The sequence below is a fragment of the Trifolium pratense genome, linkage group LG6 (assembly GCF_020283565.1).
Source record: "Trifolium pratense cultivar HEN17-A07 linkage group LG6, ARS_RC_1.1, whole genome shotgun sequence".
Lineage (NCBI taxonomy): Eukaryota > Viridiplantae > Streptophyta > Magnoliopsida > Fabales > Fabaceae > Trifolium > Trifolium pratense.
In genome coordinates, this window is record NC_060064.1 from 30,416,066 (window position 1) to 30,426,173 (window position 10,108).

The following is a 10,108-nucleotide window of genomic DNA, read 5'->3' on the forward strand; positions in this document are numbered from 1 at the left end:
ATCAAAGGCACTATGAGAAGAAAATTACCCTTCAGGAAGAGAGAGACAAAGATCAACCACATGTAGCACAAAGTAACAAGAGGATGTCGAATCCTAGCCTCCTGACTCATCGGGACCCAACATGACACCCTAACAAATTTTATTGGTTCTAGGATAAAAAGTAAGGTGGATACCCCACTCATAAAAGCAACAAGAAGAGTCGGGGTTTTTACCTATAAATCACTTTCAAGATAAAAGTTTCACCCTATCTAACCGACACTCAACATAAAAGACCTCTTCCAAAAAGAATACGTTTCGAGATTTTCAGATATTCCGCACAATAACATGTCAAATTAATAATCACCTTAATCTATCTTTTCAACTCATGCTCATGCCCAACAATGCCTAAAAAAAACCTAAAACACAACGAAAGACACAAACTCCACACCCAATCGAAGAATACTACACCAAAGTCTCGTGAGATTTGGTTTCAAGCACCGAATAAGTGATAAGCTGGTTCAGTCCTTAATCCACATATCGCACACAAACTTCTAAAACACTAAAACACTACGAGAAGACACAAACTCCACACCCGATCATCGAAGAATACTATATATATCAAAGTCGTGAGATTTGGTTTCAAAAACCGAATAAGTGATCAGTTGATTCAGTCTTTAATCCAAATAGCGCACACACATGAAAGCATTAGCATCCCTAATAACCGCGTTGCAAATATTGTAAAAAATTCTATATATTATTGACGCAGCAAGAAGCATCAAACACACACACTGCACAGTTTGCATAGGCTCAAGGCAAGCCTATGAGCATGAACTCTGTTTCGAGCAAATGTGCTTCAAAAGAGTTGAGTAAACTTCGAATGAGGAAGGAATGAATACTCGAGATTTCTAATGAAGAGAAAAGAAAAAAAAATTATTCTTCCGCATAGGGCCATTATGAAAGTGATACAATTGAACCCTATTTATACAATCTACACTAATGACTTATGAACTAAGTCACTTACACATAAAGCAACAAACTTCACAATTGGTTGTAACTAACTAATATGGTTGTAACTGACTCATTTAATTAATTGTAACCAACTTATTAACAAACTAAAACTAATTTTCAATTAACTAAGTATCAAAACAGTTGAGAATTATATCACATTCTAACATATATTAAGTTATAACCGATATAATATTAATCATGTATTGCAAAAATGTGTCTTAAAAAAAAAAGTGTATCCCAAAATTGTAATTTGATCTCTTTTTGTGTGTATATATCGAAAAAAAAGTTAATAACATTAATTGAGAAATTTATTTTCCAAACATTTTCCATGTTTGACGTTTGTGAAAAATTGTCTGTTGTTTGGTGTTTTGTTCTATTCGTGGTAGTCTTCGTGATGATTGGATCGAATTAAGCAGTTTTGTTTGGACAAATAAATTCCAACGTGTTTTTCTTTTATGTTCTTTCAACGTGTAACGTCTTTATATACGGAGAACAATTTAACGAAAATTTAAATAGAAACTCATTTTTGTGTCAAAAAAAAAAATTGAAACTCATTTTATTTTATTATTATTATTATTATTATTATTATTATTATTATTTTTTGTGTTAACCCCATTTTGATAATCCAAAGTTCAAGATTAGTAAAATTTGACTAAGATTTATTTTTAATGATAAATATATCATATACTGTCTTCGGACCTTAATATAAGAAATAAGCTACTTTTTAGGTTCATTTGAAAAATAGTGTATATAATCTATATTATAGATTAAATATATTAGTTTTTTTAATGAACCTAAAAAGTAGTTTGTTTCTTATTTTAAAGAATGTACAGAGTATTAAAATAAAAAATAAAAAATATAAGAAAAGGTCGGAAAAATAAAGAGGTGCCACTTGAGCTTAGGATTTGGCTAAAATTATTTCTATCAAAGAATTGAACTCAAATTCTTTCGAATCTTAAAATGAAATTTATTAATCACTTGAATTTAATGTTTTGGTTAGAAACTCATTTTATTGCCATAGAGGCATAGAACAATAATTAGGATTCTAAATTTCTAATAACTCAACTGACAAAAATATATAAAAATTGATAGGTCGGAAGTCATAACCGGAATTCGAATGATGACTCTCTCACTTATATGTCATAACTAGAGTCCTACATACAACATGTTAATATCATTTTATTAATAATAATTTTTCACTTTTTCAATTTTTATTTTTTAAAAAATTTAATGTTTAAAAATGTAGGCAGGGAAGAAATGTAGGCGCAACGTGATGATGAATCTAATAGCGCATGCATATGTGTGTAGCAGCTTCCATGAAATAACCAGCTAATTGTGGAGAACCGATAATTGCGCCAACTCTCTCTACACTCCACAAAGATGGCTACTATACATGTAACATATTACTCTCTCCGATCTTATATATAAAAAACATTTTATTTTTCAAATTTATTGTAAAATTTATCTATTTAGACTATATTAATGTCTAAATATATTAATTCTAGAATGAATTCGAAAAATAAAATGTTTCTTATATATAAGATCGAAGGGAATATATAGTACTCACGGCTATATAGCTAATCAAAATATTATTATCTACCACATTTGGAATCAATATGTAATTCAACCTTTGTAAACCTTCGCTCCTACGCAAACTGGAGACCATTAAGCACTCCCAACAACTCAGCTAAACAAGCATTACAACCGCCCAAATTTCTGGAAAAACTGTCTAACCATGCACTAGTAGTGTCTCATAGAAGATTTCCACAACTTACCGAAAGTTCGGGAATGAATTCTCTCCCATAAAATTTTTTTTCTAGTGAAATCTCAACCCTTTAGAGGGTGTTTGTTTCGGAGATTAAAAATTTATTCCTGGGAATCTTAGATGGGAATAAAAAATATCTATGTTTGTTATGAGATAATAAATAATGATACCTGAAAAATTATTATTACCAGGAACTTTTTATTCCTTTAAAGCCTGGAGTTTTATTCCCTCCTCATAAGCATGGGAAATTGGGAATAAATCATTCCGGTCAGTTTTATATATGTATAACCGATATATGATCCACTAGTTTATGCACGTTTTCACCATAGTGTTGTCAAGGAAGCAGTTTTTTATGTGACACGTACACAACACTTTGCCATGTGTCATGCAATGGTATTTACTTATTTTAATTATTTATAAAAATTTAAAATGAAAGAAAAATAATTATAGAGTTAATCGAACACTTTTTTTACAAATGCCTAGGAATAAAATGCCTGCCATTATAATCCTGGGAATAGATTTCCTTGGAAAGAATTTGGAATCCGGGAAACAAACGCACCCTTGTTTTCACCACTTACAATTTTAATTATTAAAAAATTTAATTATTAATTAGATGAACACACTTAAGGGTATCCAGTAAAAAATACACCGGAGACAACCCTCTCCCCTAAAAGCTCTCCTTTACTTGTTCATAAATAGAAGATCAATTTGCTGATAGGCTATAGACCGGCTCATCCTAGCACAACTATTCCCATCTCTAATGTTAAGAAACCAAATAGTTTCTTAAATATTAAAATATTGGTATTTATAACATGGGTCTTAGAGCACATGAAATGTGAAATATATTGTCTTGTAAACCATGCTTTTTAATTTTATATAAGTTTAAAAATTAATTTTTCTAACACAAAATTATCTTTTAGAAAGTCTCTTTTTGAATAACAACTACGTATTAATTTAAGATCGAACGATTGATATTTAAAGAAAATAACTTACACACTAATCATCACCAAAATGAAATCATTCAACAATACATTTTTCTTTAAAGTAGCAATTATTTTTCACAAAAATCTAAAATCTCACGCTGTTTTTTCAGATATATTTTGTGTATATTACTTTAGTACTACTACAATTTAAATTTTGGTCAAACTCCGCCATTGAGCAAGAGCAGATTAAACCCAACTAAAAGTCAAATTGACCGTACTAGTGTGGCAAATATTATTTTAAAAACTACAACACCTGATTATAATTGCCTGAAAATGGATATAAACTTTGCATAATAATTATCAAATATTGCTAGGGATGGCAATGGGTAGGTATAGGTTGGGTACTATAGTACTCATTTCCATATTCGCAGTTTGAAAAAATATTCGTACCCATCCTCATACCCGTGTGGGTAACAACTTTTGTCCCCGTCTCCATACCCTATGAGTACCTAAGTATCCATACTCGTACCTGTTACCTGCATTTTTGCTAAAAATAAATTGATCGATTATAAAATATCATATCATTTTAATATAATTAATTTTTTTTAAAGATTTTAATGTCGACTCATGAAAATTATAAACAAAAACTTTACAAATATCATGTTAAAGTTCATTTCTTTGTTAACATATTCACATTGTGTTTGTATTATATTATAAATAAAATTTTTTATTAAAAATGTGTAATATAGTTATTATATTTTTTTAAATTGATATACATATCTTATTATATATATATATATATATATATATATATATATATATATATATATATATATATATATATATATATATATATACACACATTATGTGGGTATGGGGTGGGGTGGATACTAAGGTACCCGTACCCGCATATCCATTCATTTTTTGCGGGTAATTACTCATATCCGTATTCGTACCCAAAATACGGGTTTTTATCCTATCCGTTATGGGTAATTTTTACGATGACCACTGGATATGGATCAAATTGTCATCTTAAATATTGCTTAGGATGTTCCAAAATAATTTCAATACGTCATTCTATACTCCGGTCAAAGAGTGAGTAGAACTTTATAGCTTCCTAATTAAATTAAGAGATGTGCTATATAAACACAAAAAGTTGGACAAAAATACAACATTGTATTTTATTTACTCACAACACAGATATCGAGATGTATAATAAATATTAAAAAAATCAAAATGTGTAGTTTTGTTGTATTTTTGTTAAAAAACATTTTCCTTAAATTAATCAATGTAGTAACCTTATGTTGGCAATTTACACTTTGTTCGAGAGTGAAGAAGAACTGTTATAGGGATAGAAAAATGAACTTAACTATACAAATTTCAAATAAAAACACTAGTGCAGAAAGGAGATACAACTACTGGCCAAACAGACTTTCCACTACTGGCCGCGGCCAGTAGTAAATGCAGCCGACGTTGTAAGTGCACACTTTCCACGTCGGGTATTTTTATACCCGTCGTGGTATGTGTAGTTTCTTCTGTAATTATTATTTAAAATTACGGGGATTCCACGTCGGTTTTTACAAATACCCGTAGTGGTATGTATGAGATTCCACTACGGGTATTTACAATATCCGTAGTGGTATGTATGGTTTCCAGTTTTTTTTTTTTTAAGAATTGGGGATTCCACTACGGGTATTTACGCATACCCGTAGTGGTATGTATGGTTTCCAGTTTTTTTTTTAAGAATTGAGGATTCCACTACGGGTCATTACTTTTACCCGTAGTGGTATGTGTAGTTTTCACTACTGATTGTTATAAATATCAGTAGTGGTATGTTAGTTTTTTTTTTTTTTTTTTCGTTTTTTTGTAGCTTCCTGTGCCTGCATATTAGTAGTGGTGTAGTTTTGTAACATGTTTAAGACCAAATTTCATCACAGACCCCAAAGTTACATTCAACACATTAAAAGTCAATACTTAACATTATCACTAATTAATTCCAAGTCTAATTCCAAGCAGACAATCACATGTAACTACTTCATATATGATTCTTTTATAAATCTCGTTACATTACTTATCGTAACAAGATACATACATATAAATATTAGAAAGTCTAAGGTCTCTTAAGAAAATTCTTGAACCATTGTGCTGAGAGCTTGTGAGCTACTAACCATCCAATCATGAAGTCAATTGATCGCTCTGCAGCTCTTTCATCGAATTTGCTATTTGAGAACGGCACAAAATGCATCACAAGCAGCCATCATGACTCTATCATCGTGTTCCAGAAGAGTTGCATGATTGTCATAGGCGAAGTTCCTTGGCTGAATCATTGCCATCGCAGACCTCAACATCAATCCTATACCTGGAAGTAAAATAGGCCAAGTTGAAAATCCATAAATATAAAATGCAGGAATTCCAACATATTAGACTAGCACTTAATCAATTTTGCAGGTTCTATCAGGAATGTTTGCTTATCAATTTTGCTGATGCATTAGCTGAAATGCAGGAATCTGAAGCTATGCCAAAGACGAAGCAATTGTTGCGACAAGACTATATCCTAATAAATAACTGGCGTACCAGTTCTTTTTCCTGCTCATTTGACTATATCATCCCTGAAAGCATCACAAAAACACCTCAAAATATAAACATTTCAATTGATTCAAGAAGGATTGTCGAAAAAAAAAATAATTCAAGAAGAAACTTAGCCAAAGCAAATACAAGACTAAAAAAACAGTAACAGAAGCCTTTCACCTTACACCTCAAATAACAAAAAGCTTAAAGCTAAAGGTTACCTGATACAAAGAACTAGCAACTACCAGCCATGCCAGATAGATGTTGTAGAATAAACAAGAAGCCTTTCACTTTACTACTGCAAGATTTTCACTTTGAATTAGTCCAAGGCATTAGGCATAAGATTTTCACTATACACACAAAGTGGATACTAAAGATGCCTATTTGCCAAAACTACAAGTTTAGTATGATAATGATTGTATGCACAACTCCAAAATAAATTAAATCGTCTTAAAAATATGCATACCTGTTCTACTTCAGAGTAATCTTGTAGTGCTTGGGACTCAGATTTGCACAACCGTCTGCAATATCAACAATAAAATTCCCTAACAAAATCACCCAATGGCTTTATTAAATTAATAACTTTGAAGAGAAACAACGTGTTATTCTTATTCTGTACGTGTTCAACAATGTTGCTAGCTTGAGAAAGAGGTTCTTGGCTCTTACTAGAGAGCTTGGCCAAAGTAGTTGTATGGGTTGTATGAATGCATTCAACCACAACAATCATAGGAACAACAAGGGTAACCAAAGCCATGTGCCAAACAGCAGTGAATCCGACAACAAAACCAGAAACAAAAGCAATCATGTAGTGAATAAAATTTCCTAACTAAACAAACCAAGCACACAACTCAAACACTAGTTTGATTCCAATTTAATAACACTATCACAAAAAAGAAAAAAAAAGAAGAAAAAACATTAAAACTTGAAGCATTTCCAAAATGAAATATAGAAAGTGGAAGCGATTGATCGAGAAAACATACAAGAAATTTGTGATACAGATACCCCTTTTCTCTAATAATCAGAGGGATAATGCAAAAAAAATAATCTGAATTGAATGGAGCAAATATAATACAGTAAGTTCCAAAAGAACAACTCCAAAGCTATATACATCAATTTTCTCATGGAAAATTGATTTTAATATTTTTTTTAGCACGAAAACGAATGGCATTCAGAGGCCTCGCAATAGAGACCGCGATCCTAACTAGGTCAGTACCACAGCACGTCCAAAATATAAGCTTTAAAGGAAACTATAATTTGATTAATTTGAATAACATACTCTGGATCTAGATAACCAGCAGTTCCCTTGACAACAGTTGTGACATGAGTTGCTTCTGCTTTGGTTTCCTGCTTAGAGAGGCCAAAGTCACAAACCTTAGCATTCAAATCCATGTCCAAGAGAATGTTACTACACTTGACATCGCCGTGTATGATTCTTGGTTCACTTTCAAATCCTAGCCCTTGAAATAATTTATACTATATGAAGCAAGCAAAGTTCCCCATATTAAAGCATCAGACTCAACAGGCATGTTGTTAATGAAACTTTGAGCTTCTCTTAGTCTACCTGATCGACCAAGAAGATCAACAATACAAGCATAATGATGAAGACTCGGTGTGATGTTGTAGTCTTGAAACACTGCATCAGGTTGGATTCCTTCTCTTTTTTCATAAGTTCATATGCAGCTAAGGCATCTGCGACTTTACCGTGTTGATCATAGCTCACTATGATGGATGTCCAACCAATAAGGTCAGGCTTCTCAACATCGTCAACAAAAAGCATAACCATGAATTTCTCTACCTCTATGCAAGAAACGGAGATCAGCACATGCAGTTAGAATTGAGACTAATGTAATGTGATCCTGTACCCTACACATAAGCAACTCATAATACTTAACAAACTACAAATACAATACTCATCAGGTTTCACTCCTTCTCTTAACATTAAAGTGAATAACTCAAGCGCCTTTCCAGAATTCTGGTTCTGGTTCTGAACCAAAGTATATTCATTGTCCACATACATAATGAGCATAAGTACACATACATAGGATATCATTTTATTATAGACCTTCAACTCTAGTGAGTACCATAAAGAATTATATTTAGTACTATACATTTTTATCAATTTGGTACTATACTAACAGAGTGTTCTGTTTTTCCCCTCAATCAATAGTCTTTTTCTCTAGATATTATGCTTTGTCAACAATAATCAAGAATTTGAGCAGGTAGCAAGATTACCAAGAAAAAATTACTCTAATTAAGACAATTTGTGAGATAGTAAAAGCTAAATTACAACTTTATTGAAGTAGTAATAATTGGAAAAAATACATATAATATGAACAGTTTATGACAATAACTAATTGACATAATTGAAACTTCAGTATCTTGCACAAAGTTGTGAGCTTTTGGGTTGAGCAAAGGGGTAATTAGAGAAAAGGGGTATCTGTATTCCAAATTTCTGCAACACCCACAGGGGTGCTCTACTAAGTGACTTGTAGAATGGCCAAATAAGTTATTTGAAACAAATATGTTCACCACACCCAACTAAGATATGTTCACCACAGCCAACTTAGATGCTAGATAATTGGAAAAGGAATTTAAGGCCTATTTACTGCGATACTGAGAAGCTCGGTACTAACTGAATTAATCATTTTATTCTTTTAGATGATGCTAATGGAATATTGTCAAATATTAGCTCTGTTCATATAAGAAGCTTGAAATACCTAATTCTTTATACTCAATCAAAACATACAACAAAAAGTGTATAAATTTCAAATACCTAATTCCCATAAATTTTAAATGCCTAATTCTTCATACTCAATCAAAACATATAACAAATGAATAGATAACTTTCATATACCTAATTACCAATTTATTAATCTACCATATGATGAAAAAATTGGAACAATAAGTAAAAAATTCAACAGTAACGAAGTGAGAAACTGAACCTGAAGTTGATTTTGAAGGTTAATTGAAGAATTTGAGGAGAATTTGAAGCTTACTTTGAACAAACGAGTTGTTTGAATCTGAAGCTTAGATTGAAACGAACGAATTCGAATCTTAATCTTAGGGTGAAGACGAAGATTGAATAACTTAGGGTAAGAAGAAGGTTGAATCTGAAGGAAGATCAAACGAAGATCGAACGAAAAATCTGAATCTTGTGCTTTCGTTACTCACACGCGAGTTTGAATCTGAAGATTGAACGAGTAATTTGAACAGTTTTAGGTGAAAACGAAGAACTTGTGATTGTGATTTGGGAGAAATTGGGAAGAAATTAGGGAAGAAACTGGGAAGAAATTTGGGAACGATGAAGAATGAGAATGAAGAATGAAGAAATTAGGGACGACGGTGGTGTACGTTCTCGCGTTCGCGTAGGAGAAGAATTGGGAACGATAAGAATGAAAGAATGAGGAATGAACAAATTAATTAATTAATGAACACTAATAGGGATTCCACTACGGGTGAATACCAAAACGGTAGTGAAATCCAATTAAAACAAATTTTAATGTAATTACAACATTGCCACCGTTTCTACTTTTCACTACTGATTTAATAAAACCAGTAGTGAAATCCCTTGTCTATGAACTTTTCACTACCGGTATTAAAATATCAGTAGTGGAATCCTTTGGTCAAATGTATTTCACTACTGGTATTCACATACTAGTAGTGGAATCTCTAAACCAAAAGTCATTTTTCTACTAGTGAAAATTTAAGTTAGTTTATAATTTTGGTATAATTAATTGACCACAAAATTTAAAAACATATTCCATACTACAGTATATTTTTTCATCTCTGATCAAATGAGTGCTTTCAATTAGTTAATGGGATCTCTATGAAGAAGAATTATTCGAATGAATTTGTTAGTTTTTAA

At 31.7% G+C, this 10,108-nt stretch overlaps 1 long non-coding RNA gene across 4 annotated transcripts; it reads right to left on the reverse strand.

The window, feature by feature from the left end:
• Positions 1-5,626: 5,626 nt before the first annotated feature.
• Positions 5,627-9,687, reverse strand: LOC123891422. Of its 4 annotated transcripts, none has more exons than XR_006803104.1 (5): positions 9,240-9,687; positions 6,710-6,788; positions 6,465-6,541; positions 6,108-6,284; positions 5,627-6,034 (listed from the first exon to the last, which is right to left on the reverse strand). It is a non-coding gene; the product is annotated as an uncharacterized LOC123891422 (long non-coding RNA). The 4 variants fall into 4 exon arrangements; XR_006803103.1 differs by having other exon boundaries at positions 6,710-6,764; positions 9,186-9,687; XR_006803102.1 differs by having other exon boundaries at positions 9,186-9,687.
• Positions 9,688-10,108: the final 421 nt, after the last annotated feature.